The following is a 21,389-nucleotide window of genomic DNA, read 5'->3' as shown; positions in this document are numbered from 1 at the left end:
GACATCACAAAACGGTAAGCTAGCCAAGGTACTTCTTGCTGTCCTACTATCAAAGAACTGATTGTGGATTCTTACCAAACAGATGTGATAGCAGCAGCTACGCCTGTGTCCTCCTGCACTGCCATGGCTATGTTGGTTCCGCTATGGGCTCAACCGCTCTTGCTTTCATTGCAGCAGTATGTCCCGCCTTAAACCAAAATACTGCAACGTGACTGGCCCGAACCGTTTTTGGTTCTAAGACAAACAGTTGAAGCGGGAGTGGTACAAGATGGATTCTCATGTGTTTGTGAACACACAAATATTGTGAGAATTCAGCTTGCAGGCACAGTTAAGCCAGACCTGCCATTAAGCATAATAAGCATCTGCTGTAGGACCCCAAGGCTACTAGGGTGCCCTGAGATCGATGCACTGCAAACTGACTCACTATTTCTCCACCACCTGCGACGAAAGACAGAGAGCCTACATTAATTATGTGTAATTTGGATCAATCAGCAGCTACTCAAATGTGCAAATAAATTGATTTTCAAAGATAAAGCTGATTAAACCAAACCTAAAGTCCTCCATTGGGCAGGAATTGCTGATTTGACTGGACAATGTCAGTATTGTCAGGAAGCCACGTTTCACATGATGACATTATAGATGATTTTGCTTTCAAAAAAGCAAAGAGATCCACAATTTGATAATTTCTACTGAAAGGAAGTGATTTTGCTCAGTAAATTTTGAATTACTCTATTTTATTTATCAGTGTTTTAAACTATATTTTAATCAGTTTTATGTATTTAGATTTTTCTAATTATTTTCGTTTTCTGATGGGTTTTATTTGTTGCTTGCTACCTCTTATTTTCTGTAACTACGTAGTAATTTTGTTGGAATTGGAACAAGGTTTTTATACTTGCTTATTTTCTAACTTTTAAAAAAATCTTTGTTTAGAGAACATGTATCAGTTTTTACCTTGTTGAGATTGGAATGTGTGTCCTATTTTTTTTAGAGTAGAATTCCTTTTAGTTTTTTTGCTTTATATGGCACCTGTGTTACCTGTTATAATTTTTGGGAGAAATATGAAAACATACCATAACATTCTTATTGCAATTCGTATTGCAAAAATAAAGATGGCCACTATATATTTTATGTAAATGTTTAGGTTTGGAGTTTGCTAGTGGTCAAATTGAGTTTATTTAACAAGTTTCAACACACAGCATAAATTAGACCAGCAAAGGGTAAATGGACTACACTTATTTCTCTTTCCAGTCAACCAGGGTACTCAAAGCACTTTGCATCACACTCTGTGCTTTCAATTACCCATCCACACATGCACTCATGCAACATTTTCAGTGGTGTGCTGATAGAAGTTAACTATGATGCACTATTGTCATAGGGTCAAATATGCATTTGGTATATAATTGCATACATAATTTGGTTTTGAGTGTCTCTGTCTAGTTATGTTAAAGAATGGCCCCCAAAATATTCTGCTTAGGGACCTCAAAGGTCCACGTCCAACCTTCGTTCTGGGCACTCTCTTGTCAAAACAAGAAAGACCTGATCGTTCAGCAGGAGGTAACATGACCTCCACAAGTATTTTGATTTATTCAAAGTGATTCATGATCTCTAGAATGCAATTCCAAGGCTCATTACCAAAGAATGAGAATGATTCTAACACCTTGGCCAAACTGCTTTACATTGTACTGTGAATTGAATTGAATCTTTGGACTTATCAATACCAGTCAGTGTTTTCTTGTTAACTTTCTTTTTTCCCCGATAATCTAACTGTGTAGGGTCTGTTAAGGTGAAGAACTGCATCTTAAAAAAATGGATGAGGGTATTTGCTCAGAGGCTAAAAATAAAACTTTCAGCTACAGTGTGTGTGTGTGTGTGTGTGTGTGTGACATAATTCTGACCTAAACTGATATGTGCTCACACTGATGCAGATAATTAACTAAAATTTGTTTACACTTAACTATTTAAACAGCAAGAATCTCTGAGCAGCAGGAATCAGTACTAACCCAAGGTAAAGATGAAGTAAGCTTTGTCTTCCACCCCCAACATTTTATAACCAATCATTGTGATTTTGTTAGGTTATATATTGTATATAATATGAATGGCCTGAATTATCATATTATTATATGATTATTTGTAACTTGAATGGCAAGATGGAGCCAGCGTGTGGCTAGCTGTTTCTAAGGTCTGCTCTTCTTTATATTTATTGTTGATTTATCGTGTTTAACCTGCTGGCATGATGTCTCTGCCAAACTGGTCTATGATCACTAAGATCTTTTGTTGGACACTATCACATGTCTGTTTTAATCTGACAACAAAGCCTCAGATCCACAATCACTTCTTGTTGAACATATCTGCTTAACTGCATCAAACTCCTGTCATCTTGCCGCTGGCAAAGAAGAAGAGAGAAAAGTTGCATTTCGGTGCGGATCAAGGCTTTTCTGAGGTCCGCTGAAAGATCTTTCTCATCTTTTCTGAATCACGATTCCTTGTCTCAATGGATTTTATTGTTCCAGGCTCGTCGGTGGACCAAGCTTTTCTCCTGGTGGCTGCTCCTCCTGCTTTGCGAATTTGGCAACTACAGCGAGCTTCGTCAGCAAATACGGAGGAGGTGATTGCTCTCTCTAATTAATACCAGATCCCCAGTAAACAAATCTTTTATATTGAACAATTTCTTCACTTTGTAAGAGCTGGATTTGACGCTTTTAACAGACGGGGCTCCGGGCCAGTGAGTGTAGCTAACTTCTCCGAGAGCAGGGAAGCTCTCCTCAGATGGAAGGGAAAGGTTGTTGCAATAATCTGATGTTTCGCTCAAGATTTCTCTGTGGGTAGATCCCTGTGGACAGCTTTGCAACTTGCAGAGATAAAAAAGGTGAGTCCGCACTGCTCTGTGTCCCGATCCATCGACCACCTCAGAAAAATTATAATTTCCTGCAGCACTTTGAGGACCTTTATGTCTGGGATAATGTTGGACTATGATCGGATTCTGATCACTGGTGATTTTAACATTCCTGTCTGTTGGGAAGCTAAGCCACTAACTAGAAACTTTTTAAACTTGATGTTTTCTTTTAACTTGTCTCAGTTAGAGAGTGTTCCCACTCTAGGACACCCTAGATTTTGTTTCAACCTTTGGCATACATGGGCATATTATCGAGATATGTGACTCTGGTACTTCTGATCATCGGCCAGTTTTATTTGAGTTTAATCTTTATCTCCTGCTCTTGTTCAGGGTGCTGCTGTGTGCTCCTGTCACCTGATCAATGCAAAGACATTGTGAGTTTTCGGCTGTGTTTAGACTCTGTTTTTCTCGCATGGTAATCTTTCCAAGATGGAGATCTTTATCACCATCTGAATGACTTTTATTCCTCTTGCACGGATATTTTTGATGTGATTGCTTTTTTAGAAACTAGACTGTGAAGACCAGTTAGTCCCTGTATCAATGAGCACACCCACGTATTGAGACGGGCCTGCTGGAGGAAGGACAGACTTCAAGGTTTTATTGGAGATTTTTTTTGAGAGAACTGACCAGGCTACTGTTAAAAGTGCTAAGACTCGGCCAAGGTAAATGGCCAGTACTTGTATTGGCTTTATCAAGTCCAGAGGATCCCAAAGCATTTTACATTCATACAAACATTCACAAGCTGCTATAGCTGCCCTGGGGCAAACTAACTGAAGCAAGGCTGCCATACATTGGTGCCACCAGGCCCTGTGACCACCACCACCAGCAGAAAAAGTGGGTGTCCCTCTTTGCACAAGGACACAACAACTGAGACAGTCAGAGCAGGGGATCGAACTGGCAACCTGCTGGTTACAAACAAACTCCCTAACTTCTGCGCCAATGTCACCTGTTTGTATCTACAAACAGCAATAACCCTGAAGTTCTTTTAACTCTCTTAAAGGAGCTATAAGTAAGATATGTACTGTAAAATCAACCTAAATCATTCTAATTTCTCACCGAGGAGGGAAGTAACCCCCCCATATATATTCAGTCCTCTCCATCAACAATGTGTTAGTCACATTTTTCTCCTTTCACACCTAGATGTACGGTCCGGAACTATTTTGGTTCAGAGTGTAGCCTGTGTTTACTTCTTGGTTCCTGAACCAATCACATGAAAGTTCCCAGGGTTCCCAACACAAAGCGCAGCATTTGATATCTTTATTTTAGCAAAAGAGCAGCAGCCTGCAAACATGGAAGCCAGTCAGAGAAGCAGACAAGAAGCAGAAGAGAATACAACATCACATAGCTATCCTGTGGAAGTAAAGATTCAGTGGAGTTTCACAGCTACAACACACCGTTGGGTAAATGGCAGGTCTCTAAGAAAAGCATTGTATATGTGTTGGATTTTAAGTGTCATTATTACTTGTAGCTCCTGTAAACCTCTTCTAAATCCTTGTGATTCCTCTTATCTGGTCTCTTCTATTTGACTGTGTGTAAAGTTTTTAGCGTTTTTTTTATTGATAAACTGTGTGCTGACAGATCCTCACCCTCTTGTTCTACCCCTGACACGGCCATAAACCCCGACTTCCCAGCTGCTTTTGATCACTTTTCACAGATTTCCAAGGTTGTCCAACACCTTGTTAACTTTGTATTGCCCCGGTGACAGTATCCCACCTAGACTACTTAAGGAGGTATTCAGTACAGTAGGCACCTTTATTGTGAAGCTGATTACATCTTTTTTCTTTTGGCTATGATCCAGCTGCTTTGTGGGACAGCCTGTTCTTAAAAGGTGTAACTTAGATCCTAACGTTTCATCAGACTTCAGGCCAAATTCTAAGTTGCCATTTCTCTCCAAAATATTAGAGAAGGTGGCTTACATCCAACTATAGGAATATTTACAGCCTCATGGAATTACTGAGAAATTTCAGTCTGGTTTTAAATTGTGACACAGCACAGAAACAGCACTTTTTGGAGTTATTACAACCCACTCTCACTGAAAAACGTGTTATATCCATGGTGGTCCACAGGGGTACCATAGTGTTGTCTCCTCAATATGTTTCAATCCTATGTTTCATTTGACTTATTTATTTACATCAGCTTGAAACCCAGTCACGTGGTAATCAAGTTTCTCCCAGTAGAAAAAAAAGAATATGGCTTAAATTCTCCATGCTTTTAAAAGTTTTTAGAAATGTGGAAGCAGATACATCCCAACATCGTCATTTAGCCATAGTAGGCCCTGATGTACTTCATTCCTGTCAGAATAGCCTTACATATATCTTAACACCTATATGGTACCGTCTCTCATTTGTGAAGGCTTCCCACTACCATTGAGTGTCTGGAGTAAAATCTCTGACATACTCCCTGCCTCTCTGCCTGCTAGGACGCTTTTTGCTCTGCTCCCTGCTTACATGGATTTGTCTGCCTTTAACTTTTTATCTCCTTGTTATCTCTTAGCCAAAACTACAGAGGGTTAGATTTATTTATTTTTTCCCATGTGGACAATTTTAGTTTTCAGCATATCCACACAAGATGCCTCTTTGCATCCCAGAGGAATTAGAAAGACTTCTCAGGAAAAATGCTGTTATAGAAAGAACTCAACATGAAGTGGATATGGAGAATAATCACCCAATTCCAGCTAATCACCACAACATGTTTCCCTTCACCACAGAGGACTTTGTTATGAAGCTGAAAATCCACCAACTTGAAATTAATTTTAATCTAAACGCCTCGTATGGAAATGAAACAACCCTGCCTGTGATGCCAAACTGTGACCACCAGCCCAGCAACTCGGCGAACAAACAGTTCCCTGATGGAAATGAGAATAAACCCACCGGCAGCCCCCTCGGAACATTTTGGGCGCAAGGCCAAAAGATCAAGGAAACCCACACCTAGACAAAGAAAACTGGCCAATATTACAGAGATGTATCCCAAGAAAAGTGAAATCACAACGGGCTGTTCTCACAGCAAATGATAGGAGTAAACCTGCTGGAAATGTTGAAATTCCACTACAAAGTAGTTTTGCTCCTCTTCAAGGCAAGACAAGGCAAATGTATTTGTAAAGCACATTTCAGTACAAAGACAATTCAAAGTGCTTTACATAATTAAAGCATAGGAAAATAAAAAAAACAGAATAAAAGCAAGTTGGAATTAAATGTAGAAAAACTGAAACAAAACAAAACAAAACAAGGGAAAATGGAAACTAAAAGCAAATATTAAAACGAACTACAAACTTGAAATGATGATGAACTCAGGCTTTCAACACTTTTTTTTTTTACAGTTTTCTGGAAGTTTGTTCCAGATAAGTGGAGCATAGGAACTAAATGCTGCTTCTCCTTGTTTAGTTCTGGTTCTAGGTATGCAGAGTAGGCTGGAGCCAGAAGACCTGAGTGGTCTGGAGGGTTGATACACTGAAAACAAGTCTGTGATGTATTTAGGTGCTAAGCCATTCAGGGATTTATAGACTAACAGAAGTATTTTAAAGTCTATTCTCTGAGATACAGGGAGCCAGTGTAAGGACTTTAGAACTCTAGGGTGATGTTCTCTACTTTCTTAGTCTTAGTGAGGATGCGGGCAGCAGCGTTCTGGATCAGCTGCAGCTGTCTGATCCACTTTTTAGGCAGACCTGTGAAAACATTGTTGTAGTAATCAATTCTACTAAATATAAACGCATGGATTAGTTTTTCCAGATCATGCTGAGACTTGAGTCCCTTAATGCTAGAAATGTTCTTCAGGTGATAGAAAGTCGACCTTGTAACTGTCTTTAGATGCTTTTGGCGGTTCAGGTCTGAGTCCATCACTATTCCCAGATTTCAGGCCTGATTAGTGGTTACTAGTAGCCTGGGTGCCATTCCGAACTTAGTCCCGCCCACAACGTTTTAGGTCGGGAAGTTTGGTCTGGCATTGCTCAATAGCAGCGCGAGTATGCTCACCCAATATCTGGCGGGCCAATCAAATCATCAGGGCGGGCTTTATACGATGATGGACAGATGATCAACAGTAACGTAATCAACCACGTCACCAAAGCGCGCTTGGGTTGAATTCGTTTACAACAACGATGGCTGCCGCTGGAGAGTTGAGGTGTGTAGATTCTGGTATTAAGTCTGTTCTAGAAGATATCGACAGGTTCGTGTGTTGAAGGACTCCTTGGATCCTTACATTCTTTTTGCAACACCAGCAAAATCGTTAACGCTCATCTTCTTTTGCTAGGCTAACCGTTGAGTTCCGTTGACAACAACTATGCGTCGCTTAACATACGTCACACACTCCGTTGCTCTTATTGGTTTTAGGTCTATCCAATTGAGTGCAGAGGAATTTTTTTTCCTGGATCGTTCGAAACACGCCCCATAATCACAGCTCTATGGAGCAGTATCAGACTCAAATTCTGACTAGAATTGAGTATGACCATGTCAGGCTAGGTTACTAGCTGAAGCAGCTGAAGCTGTGTGCTTACTTTTGATCACTCATCTCTTGGTCCAAAAACTATTATTTTAGTTTTGTTTGTATTCAATTGAAGAAAATGTTGGCACATCCATGCATTGATTTCTCCACAGAACTTTCCTTTAGCTTCTTTCACCCAGTCAGCCTGAGTTTTGAGCTATTTTTATTATTATTATTTTTATTATTATTATTATTAATAATAATAATAATAATAATAATAATAATGATAACAATAATAATTGAACTGTATTGATAAAGTAATATCATATTGGTCATATGATATTATGGTATGTGTGAATTAATTAATTTTGTTTTGACTGCGCTGATCGTTGCTGGTTGTGCAGGAGGCCCTGCGTCTAGATTTGACTCAGGATCAAAGAAGAACACTTGTATCGTTGTACATCTGCTGGTAGCTATTTTCACGTGAATAAAGTCTTAATGTCAACATTGAGTTGGGGGCCGCAGCCAGAAACAGCATATTTTTCATGAGCTCACAGCAGGTCAAACTAGGGAAGCGAAATCTCATCTGAGAATGAATTTGTGCAGAAAATGTAATGAACCTGTTTGGTATAGCCCATAGTCCTATCCTAAATGTATTAAGGACACACAATTGGTCACCTTTAAGGGACCAAAACTGATTTGGCATGGATTGAATATTTTAAATGGACAGACTAGACAAAGTGTAGTGGAAAGAGGGATGCAGTGTTAGGTGTTAGCTAATTTCTGACATATCAAGGCCGTCAAAAGGGTTTTTTGACTCTGTTAAACATTTGTGGGCCGACTGCTTGTCATAGCTACACTAGCAGAATAGACCAGTGGAAACCAAACAGTTAAAAATGACAGAAAATCCTGTGGTAATCCAAGCCTGCAATCCAAAACTATCCATTGGGAAAGAAGGGGCAGATTAGCAAAATCAGACAAAATGCAGATTGGGTAAAACCAAAATCAATAGCAGTTTTCTCCTCAGAGTATCTTGTAATTACATTCTACAGAGTGTCTAAAGCAAACTGTAACTTTCTAACATTTCTCAAAATTAATTTGAAGCTATGAATCAGATACTCACTTCAGCAAAATTTTCCCACCTAAACAGCTGTGAACTGATTTTCGAATAGTCTAGTATGACTGTACCTGCTGAATGGTAATTGGACAGTATTATAGGACAAGGATTAGAAAAATCTCTCACCATTACATATATAATAGAGAGAGAGATTTTTATATATATATATATATATATATATATATATATATATATATATAACCATTTTCTGACCCACTTAATCCCTCATGGGGTTGCTGGTGTCTATCTCCAGCGTTCACTGGGCAAGCAGCAGGGTACACCCTGGACAGGTCACCAGTCTGTCGCAGGACAAGACAGAGACAAACAGGACAAACAACCATTCTCACACACACTCACACCTAAGGACAATTTAGAGAAGCCAATTAACCTAACAGTCATGTTTTTGGACTGTGGGAGGAAGCTGGAGTACCTGGAGAGAACCCACGCATGCACAGGGAGAACATGCAAACTCCATGCAGAAAGACCCAGGATTGGATTTGAACCCTGAACCTTCTTGCTGCAAGACAACAGTGCTACCCACTGCACCACTGTGCAGCCCTATATATATCCATCCATCCATCCATTTTCCAAACCGCTTAATCCCTCATGGGGTCGCGGGGGTTGCTGGTGCCTATCTCCATCGTTCACTGGGCAAGAGGCGGGGTTCACCCTGGACAGGTCGCCAGTCTGTCGCAGGGCACTCTGCATCTCTCTTTTTTTATAATTGAATAACACAATTCTTATCACTAATATATTATTTAATGTAAACTGTTAAAAAAATAAATAAAAGGAACACTAAAATAATACATCCTAGATCTGAATGAATGAAATTGTATTAAATACTTTGTGTGATTTTTGTTGTCAGTACATTCAATTATGTAAAAAACAAAGACTATCAATGAAAATCAAATTTAACAACCCATGAAGGTCTGGATTTGAGACGGATCCAACTTTGATGTAATGTCCTTAAAACAAGTCAAAATGAAGCTCAGTAGGGTGTGTGGCCTCCACGTGCCTATAAGACCTCCCTACAACGCCTGGGCATGCTCCTGTTGAGGTGGAGGATGGTCTCCTGAAGGATCTCCTCCCAGACCTGGACTAACGCATCCGCCAACTCCTGGACACTTTGGTGCAACGTGACGTTGGTAGATGGAGCGAGACTTGATGTCCCAGATGTGCTCAATTCAGGTCTGGGGAACGGGCGGGCCGGTTCATAGCATCAATGCCTTTGTCTTACAGGAACTGCTGACACATTGCAGCCACATCAAGTCTAGCATCGTCTTGCATCAGGAGAAATTCAGGGCCAACTGCACCAGCATGGTCTCACAATGGGTCTGAGGATTTCATCTCTGTACATAATGGCTGTCAGACTACCTCCGACGAGCGCATGGAGGCTGTGCAGCCACCCAAAGAAATGCCACCCCATACCATTATTGACCCACTGCCAAACCGGTCCTGCTGGAGGATGTTGCAGGTAGCAGAATGTTCTCCAAGGCGTCTCCAGACTCTGTCACGTCTGTCACATGTGCTCAGTGTGAACCTGTTTCACCTGTCAAGAGCACAGGGCGCCAGTGGCAAATCTGACAATCTTTGTGTTCTCTGGTAAATGTCAAACGTCCTGCACGGTGTTGGGCTGTAAGCATAACCCCCATGTGTGGGCCCTCATACCACCCTCATGGAGTCTGTTTCTGATCGCTTGAGCAGACACATGCACATTTGTGGCCTGCTGGAGGTCATTTTTCAGGGTTTTGGCAGTGCTCCTCCTGTTCCTCCTTGCACAAAGGTGGAGGTAGCGGTCCTGCTGCAGGGTTGTTGCCCTCCTACAGCCTCCTCCATGTCTCCTGATGTACTGGCATGTCTCCTGGTAGCACCTCTATGCTCTGGACACTACACTAACAGGCAAAGCAATCCTTCTTGCCACAGCTCGTATTGATGTGCCATCCTGGATGAGCTGCACTACCTGAGCCACTTGTGTGGGTTGTAGACTCCGTCTCATGCTGCTACTAGAGTGAAATTACCACCAGCATTCAAAAGTGACTAAAACATCAGCCAGAGAGCAGAGGAACTGAGAAGTGGTCTGTGGTCTCCACCTGCAGAACCACTCCTTTATGGGGTCTTGCTAATTGCCTCTAGTTTCCACCTGGTGTCTGTTCCATTTACACAACAGCAGGTGAAACTGATGGTCAATCAGTGTTGCTTCTAAAGTGGACAGTTTGATTTCACAGAAGTGTGATTGACTTGGAGTTACATTGTGAATTTTAAGTGATCCCTTTATTTTTTGAGCAGTGTATTATCTATAATCTATAATATGTTAGGTATATATTTCATATGTTCCACAAATAATGAAAATACATACAAACTTATATATATCTATATCTATCTATCTATCTAATTCTTTCTTTTTTTATTTATTTATATTTGCTAATTAAGTGGTATGATATTAAATATATGTTCCATATGTAATCTATTGGATTAAGTGGTCATTTAGTCATGTTCGAGTAAGATGCTGGTACTTCCCTGCTTCACTAAAGTCAGCGCCCAGGGGTTATTGTGGCATTAAGCTAATGATTTGCTTATTAATGATCACCCTTTGCAAACTGAATATACGTGATGTTTATGATCACGTTTTGGAAAGTTAGTTCAGATGACAGAAAGAGGAGAGGAGAAGCAGTGACTACCCGTGGTAGCTGTGAATTGACGCTTTGTTATTATAAAGAGTGTCAAAGAAAAGGTTGGACACAAAATGACCAAAACAGTGAATGTATGAAATGACGAAGGGACACAATTACCAGCACTCAGCTATGACTGCAGTAGCCTTTAGCAAACAATTAAGTTAGAGTGGGTTAATTTGTGTGCTAAGACTTGGACTCAAGTTTGTTGCATAGTTATCTACAGATTAATGCTTCATAATATTAATTCAAATGTCTACCTAAGTGTTTGGATCCATTGTAAAAAAGAGAACAAAAACTTTAAACACTACAGACCTGACAATATTTTTCCTGGTACTTATTATGAAGCATTATTAAAGAGGCATTTTAAATGCTGAATGGATTTACAGTAAAAATTCTACTTTTGTTGCCACAAACATCATACCACTTTACTGATATCCTCTGCATTAAATTATAAAGAGAATACAAAGTGTATAACCCAAAGCACAACTTTTTACAGCACACAGAGGACCTCTGTAGAATAGAAAGGAGTGAAAGAGAAATTCAGGAATCCTGCTACATATAGCTACTGTATAAAAACAGGAAAACACAGACTCATCCCTTTCTATCACACCCACACATCTCCAGCAAGACTTATCGGTGCAAATACCCTAGCGTCACACAAAGCCTGTGGACACACACTTTCTACAGACAGATTTCTACAGTGTAAACATCTGTGCTCTATTGTTATCTACAGAAGCCCTCCCTCACGGCCTCCCATCCCCCTCACATTTTCCTCCTCTATCCTCCCCTCTCCTCCTCCTTCTGTGCTGCAGCATCCCTCTTTAAGGACAGAAAATGACAGGGTGAAGATGAGTGAATGCTCTAGCTTTACCTTTCAACGCAGGGTGTGATGTGGGGGATTCAACTGAAACGTTGCTGCTCCAGATTGTTGGCTAATAACATCATATGACCACAAACCACCTGCTCCTTCAGCTTAGTCATATGACCAGCTTTAGCTCTGGATTAGCACGCTGGGATTTGTAGTTTGCTGGTGTGGATGAGCCAAAGTGTTTCATATAAAGATCTTATATGATGTCATACCACCAGTTGCAGCTATTTAAAAATTAGGTGAACCCTTAGTTTTTTTTATGAAGAAACTACTGACCTATAACCTATAGAAAAAATATCTCAATTATGATAATAATTATTATAATAATTAAGAGGACTCTCAGTGAGTTGGTTATTTTCTGGGAAAAAAATGTTTATTTTTGTGTGCAGTGTATATATATATATATATATATATATATATATATATATATATATATATCACAGAATGGATAGCATTGTTCCAGTGTCTTTTACACATGATGATTAGCATAACCTAAAATGTGTAGTAATCTGTAATAAAAGAATATAGAATTCCCAATTCTTTTGTCAACACTGAGCGATTTTAAAGAAAAAAATATAAATAAAAATGAAACTGACACTCAAGATGTGCAATTAATTGTTATAAACGTATTTGCCACCATGGTTCATAGAAGGATTTGTAAATGTGTAGCTTCAGATTACTGTGGAGAGCAAACTAATCTAGGTATGGAGAGTTAAATAAACCACACAGAAAACAGCAAGTTCAAAGTCATACCAAGGTGTATTGTCATGGTGCAAAGCCATGACAATAAGGCCATTTTCCATCTATTTATGATCAATTATTATACAGTGAGAATGACTGCCTCACGGTCAAAGGGTATGGTGTTCTGTTTAAAGACCTGGATATCGTAAGAACTCACTTTTCAGAATCCATAGGATCCATTTGGCATGTTATGGCCCTTTTCCACTTGTACCATATCAGCATGCATATCATGGCTTTACTCGATTAATAAGGTGTTCCATTAGTAATGGTTCAGTGATACCAGGCCATTGTTTAGTACCTTCTTGGCCAGGGTTCCAAATGGGCAATGTCGGGCCAAAAAAATCGATGTCAGAAGACTGTTGGTAACACTGATTGGATGGAGGGTGGTGTCAGTAGTGTCATCACTCGAGTCACTCCCTGACAAGATCCAGAGTCATCATTTTTAAAAAGTCCCAACAAGATTGAGCGTACTCCGAGCTCTAAAGAAAATGGAAGAACTGTAATCGATACCGTAATCCATCGACGAGGAGCAGACCTTTCTGTGCTTGGTGGCTGATGAGATGATACAGAGGTAGCTAGACCCAAAATCAAAAAATAAGTGATATCCGAGGTTTTGACTGCACACAGCTGCCAGTAAAGAACGCTATGCTGAGACAATCTTAAAAATCTGAAGTGATTATCAGACCATCAAGGACCTCCCACACAACACAGCAACAGTTTCCTTCTCATACTGTATGTTTTATTTAAGGGACATACAAATGTAAATATCTCAGTTGAAGGTGAGGCTTTCCTTCTTTGCTTCCTATGAATAGTTTGAACAAAATACTCTGTATTGCTTTAACTAATACCTAAAAATACATATGAGCTGCATGTAGATTCTATTTTCTCTGAACATGCAGAGAATGGTCGGAGTCAATAAAACCCAACCATTTTTTCTGACTGTTGGATTGTTCTTAGCTTTTTTCTTTTATTTTGTAGTATGCACAAAACATATTTAAAGATATTTTTAATGTCATAAACTGTATTTGTCAACAGCTGGGAAGGCCACAAGAACATTTTATGTATGCAGTAGCACAAACTCCTGCTCACAGTTGTTATGCTGGGTCAAAGATGTCAAAAGATTCCTGTACTCTCAACCGGTAGCTAGATTCCACAGTCTAAGGAACCTTCATTCAAGGTCACAGATATATTTAAAATCGTATCTTGTTGCAGTTAGCTGCACAGGAAGCTAAGCGTTTGTTCAGAAATCATGAAGTTCTGTTATCACTGCAATAACATCCCATCACTGGGAGGCTAGGTTAAACATCCAGACTGACTGCAGTGATAAATATGTGCAGTTTACATGGATGTCTAAACAGTACGTGAGAGACTGAATTGTGCGAATACACATTTGCAAGTGAGACACAGTGTAAATGATTCTCAACAAGTATTGTGTTTGTAAGACACTATGAACTGGGCTGATGGTTTATTGATTTTTAGAAGGGGTGATAGCCATTTTTGCTCAACACAGTGCAATTATAGAGTTGCGCTGCGTAACGTGGCTGCATGTTGGAGTAGATATGTTTTGTGTCTGCAGCTCAGATATTGAAGAGGTAGCAGTAGATTTTCATCAATATTATTTACCCAGAGAGTTCACCAGTGATATTTTGGCAACAGTCTATGTTCCACCATCAGCAGTTGCCCCCACTGCATGTGATGTCATCAGTTCAGTTGTTGATAAGCTACAGACATAACGTCCCAATGCTTTTCTGGCAATATCTGGTGATTTTAATCATGTCTCACGCTCTACTGCACTTCCAACTTTTCAACAGTTTGTCACCTCTTCTACTAGAGAAAACAAAACTCTGGACTTGTTTTACAAAAATGTCAAATACTCATACATCTCTAAAGCAAGGCCTCCTCCTGGCAAATCAAATCACAATCTGTTTTTTCTCTGCACAGAATATAAGCCTATTTTTCAACGGCAACCTGCATTAAGGGGACTGTGAGAAAATGATCACAGGAAGCTGAGACAATCTCTAGGAGAACAGTATAAGAGATGTGTGTTCAGGGATGAAGAAGATCACAGGCTTCAAGCAGAGGGCGGATTGGACAGATGGAAGTCTGGACAGAGCCAATGAGCTGGGCACATTGTACAACAGCTTTAGTTCAGGAACAGGCTTGGCATCCTCTCCTCCTGTCCACAGCCAAACAGTCGTCACACCCTCCTTTGACACAAAACTTCCCAGTCGCACCTCAGATGTTTTTGTCTTCTGCCTCAGTCATGGACCCTTCAGCTTCTGTTTGTTCGCAGCAGAAGATGGTGCTTCTCCCTTTGCCTCCCTCTTCCACTTTAGAAGTCTTTAGTCTTTAGAAGTCAAGTGAAGAGGCAACTGGAGAGATTGAAATGGCCTCCAGGCCCAGATGGTGTCTACGCCAGAGTCCTGAAGGCCTGTGTAGATCAGCTCTCTGGGATTCCAATGCACATCTTCAACCTTTGTCTGACCAAAGAGAAGGTTCCATTGTTGTGAAAGACCTCCTGCATTGTCCCAGTACCGAAGAAAACTTTGTTATTGGGACTCCATGGAGTTGGAGTTGAAGATGCCATCATACACCTGCTTCAACAAACCCACTGTCATTTAGACAAGGTAGACAGCACTGTGAGGATCATGTTCTTTGATTTATCCAGTGCATTTAACACAATCCAGCCTGATTTGTTTGTCAGAAACTCTAGAAGACTCAGGTGGTCATAACAATTGACTGGCTACCTGACAAACAGACCACAGTTTGTGAGACTGAACGGTTGTGGTTCTAGGTAGTCAGCAGGTAGTCAGCAGCACAGGAGCACCACAGGGGACTGTACTCTCATCATTCCTTTTCACTCTTTATACCTCAGACTTGCAATACAAGACAGACTCCTGTTATCTGCATCTGAGATGGACAGAAAGCTGAGTACAGGGAGCTGGTGGACCACTTTGTGGTCATCTGTTTGGGTTGCAGCATCAGAGCAATTGACTTACAGAAGCTCAACAAGCTAAGACAGAAGGCCGGCTCTGTTCTAGGTACTCTTCTAGAACCTGTGCAGATGACTTTGCAAAGAAGGATTCTTCATGAAATTAATAATATTATAGAGAACCCTAAGTATCCTGTTCAACTGACTGTTGTACAACAACTGAGTACCTTCAGTCAGAGGCTTCTCCAGATCAGCTTTAAGAAAGGAAATCCCACACCCATCACCATCTACAACAACTCTTTGAAGAAACCCCTGTACATGAGTTGCATCAGCATTTAATTTCCCTTTGGAATTAATAAAGTATTTTTGAACTAAATTTGAACTGAATTACAGCTTCGGGAAATAAGCTGTTTTTAAGGTGTTTTTTTATTTAATATTTCTAAAGCGCTGCAATAGACTGCCGACCTGTCCAGGGTGTACCCCGCCTCTCGCCCATTGACAGCTGGAGATAGGCACCAGCAACCCCTCGCGATCCTACAAGGGATGGACATGTTAGAAAATGGATGTATGGATGGTTGGTTCTGAAACGTTTCCCTGATGGACTGAGACAAACATTCCCCGGGTGGGTGGGATCTATGGCAATACGTCTGGCCTATTTCTGAACTTGTGCAGCATAGACTGTGATGTTTTGTCTTGGCGGTTGTACTGAAACAGCAATTTCCCTCTGGGATTATTAAAGTATGTCTGATTCTGATTCTGATTCTAATCCTTGCCCTTCAGTGCAAATGGCAGTGACTGTGCAGCTCTCACAGATCAAAATTTCTAACCTCCTTTCTCTGAGTCCTTTAAATGTGAGCAATGTGAGATTCCGTTTCAGCTTCAGCCATCCTCCTTTCCCTCTGACCATGCCAGAGTTGCATGTGCCATTTCTCTGCTTTATGGCAAAGCCAAGAGCTGGGAGACAGGGGAGTGGCAGCACGACTTGCCCATCTGTCATTCATACTCTTGAGTTTGCTAAGGAATTAATTTGGATTCTTGACCCCAACATTCCTACTAGGGGGTGGCTAGAGGCTTTTATGATCTCAAACAAGGCAGAGGATCCATTTCTGACTATATTATTAATTTCCACATCATTGCTGCAGATAGTAGCAGGAATGAGGCCCTCATTGATGCTTTTATGAAGGGCTTAAATCAGGGGTGCCCAAACTTTTTCAACAAGAGGGCCAAAATTAAAATCCATTTGAGGGACCTGGGCAAATACAATAATATAATAAACTAAATGCAAATGCTTCTTAAATTCAAGTCCTTTTATTTGCATAGAACTACTAGCCTTCCTTTCTGTTTGAGGAACATCAGAAAAGATGAAATATTTGGTATTTAAAACAAATACCAAAATTCCATTATAATTGTACAAGTGCTAAATATCCAAACGTGCCTGTCCAACAGCAAAACACATTAACAATAGTATGCCACTAGTGAAAAACGTGAAGCTGGTCTTTGGCTTTTATCATTCTCTCAATATCAGGCTGCAGCTGATTCAATGAGAGGGTGAGGATGTCCTATAGGTGTGGGTCTGTGAGAGTGCTTCTGAGCCTAGGCTTGATAAATTTCATTGTACCAAAGGTCTGTTCACAGATGTAAGTGCTGCCAAACAAACTTTACATAACCTGTGCCTGTTTAGGTGAGCTTACTGATTAGTATCTCATGCAAGAGTTTCACAGCATTTTTTGGAGGTAAATGTTTCAGCATTATGATATCTACTCAAAGCCAATTAATGCTATAAAGCTATTTATGTTTACCTGCAATCTGAAATTGAGGCTGTGAGCTATGTGTAATATGAGAATTATATTTTTATTTGTTCTGTCTTGTTTTTGAGAGATCAGTGAGCGCTTTTATTCATGTTCAAGGGCGCCCAAGTTGTATGTTATGAGAATATACTAAGTAATCTAATGTGAATTTAAGGTAATGTTATGAGTGCAAATATTTTGTTTACACATTTATGCTTGTTAATAAGTTGTTAATCATCAAGGTGAATATAAGAATTGTACAACCTTAAAGGTGCAGTACAGAAAAAAGGTAATACAACAAATATTTTGAAATATTTGTGTTTGTCACATTGTAATGGTTGACATAAAAATAAGTATATTGATATATAGTTGCAGTCAACTGGGATGTATACAAATATAGCCATAAGATTATAATATTTTATGACATTGTCTGTGCACAGGTCATGTATTTTTTTTTTTTCTTGAGTTGCTCCAGCACATGAATGGACCGTGAACCAGAGTTTGATGGCGAGCCATCTTAGGCCCTATTCAGAGCTAGCATCAAAATCTTGGCTGAACTGAATCCTATTAGATGTCACTATCCCCAGGTGTTTGGGTTTTGCTGTTTCTTTTGTATTTATGTTCTCTCCATTTTCTTGTAGTTTTGTATGTCCTTCTCCTCCCCTCAGATTCTCTACCTTTCCGTCTGCCTCAGTTGCAACTCATTTCCCCTGATTAGTCCCCCATCTAGGGTCATGTTCCTTCCCACCTCCACCCCAGTATTTGAGGTCTTTTATAATCATTGATCCACACTGGATCTCTCCGTTACTATGCCTATTTTCCTGCCCAGTTCTCTGTCTGTTCTATGCTCCGATCTCCTTGTGCCATACTGTAAGTTTTTGTTTTTATTATTAGTAAACTCTTTCTAACTAACCATATGCTGCCACAGTGTTGTCTGTGGTTTGGACAGCTCATAAATCATGCTAGTTGACAGTAGTCATTTACCATTCACACCTCCCATGAAGAGTTATCTTCCACTGTAAATGAGCTGTCCACTGACTAATCAACAAGTCTGCTGATGCCCTTAGACATCCCACTCATCCTGAAAGAAATCCTCCAATGTGGCCGAACAGAACAGTTCTGAATTAGAACAATCATTAGTCAAGTGTATTTGTATAGCACATTTCAGCAGCAAAGTTCAGTGATTTACATCATGAAAACATAAAAAAATCAAACACATCAAATGGTCACTGGTTGTGAGACCAGTAACAAATATTAAATTGTATCAAGTAAAAACATCAATACACATCAAATATGTTGGTTATTGTGTCCATGATTATGGCTGGAAAGCAACTCTTAACAGGTGGGTTTCCAGGGTTGATTCAGAGGAACTCAGTGCTTTGGCTGATTTGCAGTTTTCTGTAAGTTTGTTCCAGATTTGTTGAGCATAGAAGCTGACTGTTGGTTCTGGTTCTTGATATGCAGGGTAGACCTGAATAGAGCTATATTTTTGTGCGGAGCCATTCAGTGATTTATAAATTAACATAAGCATTTTTAATTCTATTATGTGAGCTACAGGGAGCCAATGTAAGGACTTTAAAACTGGAGTATGTTCTCTATCTTCCTGATTTTAGTGAGAATCCAAGCTGCAGCATTCTGGATCAGCTGCAGTAGTCTGATTGATTTTTTTTTTTCTCTAGATCTCATTCAGATATCAGTCCTTTTATCCTGGAAATGTTCTCTATGGAGAGAAAACAGACTCAATATAGGCGTGCATCTGTAATAATAGTGTAAACCTGTTTGTGTGTAGCTTTGGGTACTTGTATGTGTTTTTTAAACACATTTTGTGTGTAGCTTTGGGTAAATAAAATCTCACTACATTGTTGTTATCCTAAAGTGATTTTGTGACCATGTGTAAATGACACAGCACGTTTCCACCATGTTTAACTTGTTACAACAAAAAGGAGAACACAATGGTAGTGTCATGCTTGCAGTCAGGTGTAAACAAATTATTCAGATATGTACTGCAATGCACTGCAGTTTTTTCAGATTATATCGTATTTATGTATATTTTTCCAACCTAGCTGAATGTCACAAAGTAAATATAGGTCTATCTCATACATAAGAAATGCTAAGATATTCTACTTTCCACCAAAAAAAACATATTTGCCGCTTTAGCAAGAGAGAGATAATGTTAGACTGAAGAAAACTCAAATGGTCGTGTTTATCAGGCAATTTTGTATAAACATAAACACACTTGTGTATAAATTGGGATTGTGCGTTTCTACATTTATTTTGTACTCATATTTTTTTTGTATTTGTGTGTGGATTGAGCAGACATTTGCAAGTACCTGAATTTACACACAAAATGTGTTTTATGGTTTACAAATCATGCTTTACACATACAAGTACCAAAAGCTACACACAAACAGGTTAACACAGGTTAAAAATCTATTATTACAGATGTACATCCATATCTATACATTACATCGTAATGTAGAGCTGTGTATCATCTGCATAGTTATGGTAACTAATCTTGTTTCTTATAACCTCAGCTAGAGGGAGCATTTAGATATTGGGTAACCCACATGTGACTTTTGTCCACTCTGATTAGAAGTTGCCTATTGACACAAAGACATCCTACCTGTTCTCTAGGTAGGATTTAAACAGATTTTGAAACTAATAAGGGCTGTACCAGAGAATACGACACAGCTCTCTAGTCACTTTATTAGTATATCATGGTCAACAACGTCAAATGCTATGCTGAGGTCCCCCAGAATTAGCACTGTGGTTCTTCCACAGTCTGTATTTATGTGAATATCATTGAACACTTTCATTAGGGCAGTCTCTATACTGTGGTGAGCACAGAAACCGGACTGAAAAACATCTAAATGGTTGGTCAGTGTAAGGAAGTTACACATGCAGCTATTTGAATAATTTTACTGATAAATAGCAGCTTTGTCATTGGCCTGTAACTCTGCAGACATGATTTGTCCAGATTGCTCTTTTTATCTGGGGTTTAATAACTGCTGTTTTTAAATCCTGGGGGAAAGCACCTGATGAGTGGGATGAATTTACCTTTTGTCTTTGGTCAGATCCAAGGACAGGCCAAACCTTTTTAAAGAAGGTTGTAGGTAGGATATCAAGACAGCAGAAGGAGGAGCTTAACTGATTTATGATGTCTTCTAAGTTTTTACGGTTGAGTAGTTGAAATGCAGTAATTTTCTCTGCATATATGTTTCAGTATAACGTTGGTACTGAAAACGGAAACATCCAGTGTGGCATAAGGTGTTGCTTTGAATGGTGTTTCTTCCCTCAATAAATGAAATCAACATTTGAAAAACTGCATTTTGTATTTACTCATGTTGTGTTTGATATTAAAATTGACTTGATGATCTGACATATTTATAGGTGTGACAAAAAAAACAAAATAATAAATTTTAGAACACAAAGGCTAAATCACGGTACTGATCATTATCCTACACAATTCTGCTGTATCTTATCTGTCTTCGTAATCAACAAAATGTGTTGAAGGTATATTCAGTTACTTTTGCACATTTTATCTATATATTATATTTTCAAGTTTAATAACACACATGGAATTAATGCTTAGAAAAGCTGTCAGTCTTGTCAGGAAAATTGCTCTCACCTTTTCATAGTTCTATTTGGTGTTGTTGAAAATCTGCCCTGCTCCAACCACTGCAGCTCTTTACACTAAAAACTGGGATTTCACTTATGACACTCGGTCCTCAGAGGCATCTGCCTCACTGACACAAAAAGTGACCTTCACACTCTCCCTCTGTTGAAACAGTGAACTGCATATGGCAAGAAAAAAGCAGCAGAGAGAGTGACCAGCTGTCCTGTTCAGAGTGACAATGATGTATGTGGTGATCAAGCTGTTAATGACTTATTTGGACCTCAGCCCGACTTTACTGTCCATATCTATGCTGATAGAGAATTTTCTTTCCTTTAAAAAGTTGTCAT

Source organism: Fundulus heteroclitus, chromosome 3, assembly GCF_011125445.2.
Source record: "Fundulus heteroclitus isolate FHET01 chromosome 3, MU-UCD_Fhet_4.1, whole genome shotgun sequence".
Classification (NCBI taxonomy): domain Eukaryota; kingdom Metazoa; phylum Chordata; class Actinopteri; order Cyprinodontiformes; family Fundulidae; genus Fundulus; species Fundulus heteroclitus.
This window is presented reverse-complemented; position numbering follows the sequence as displayed.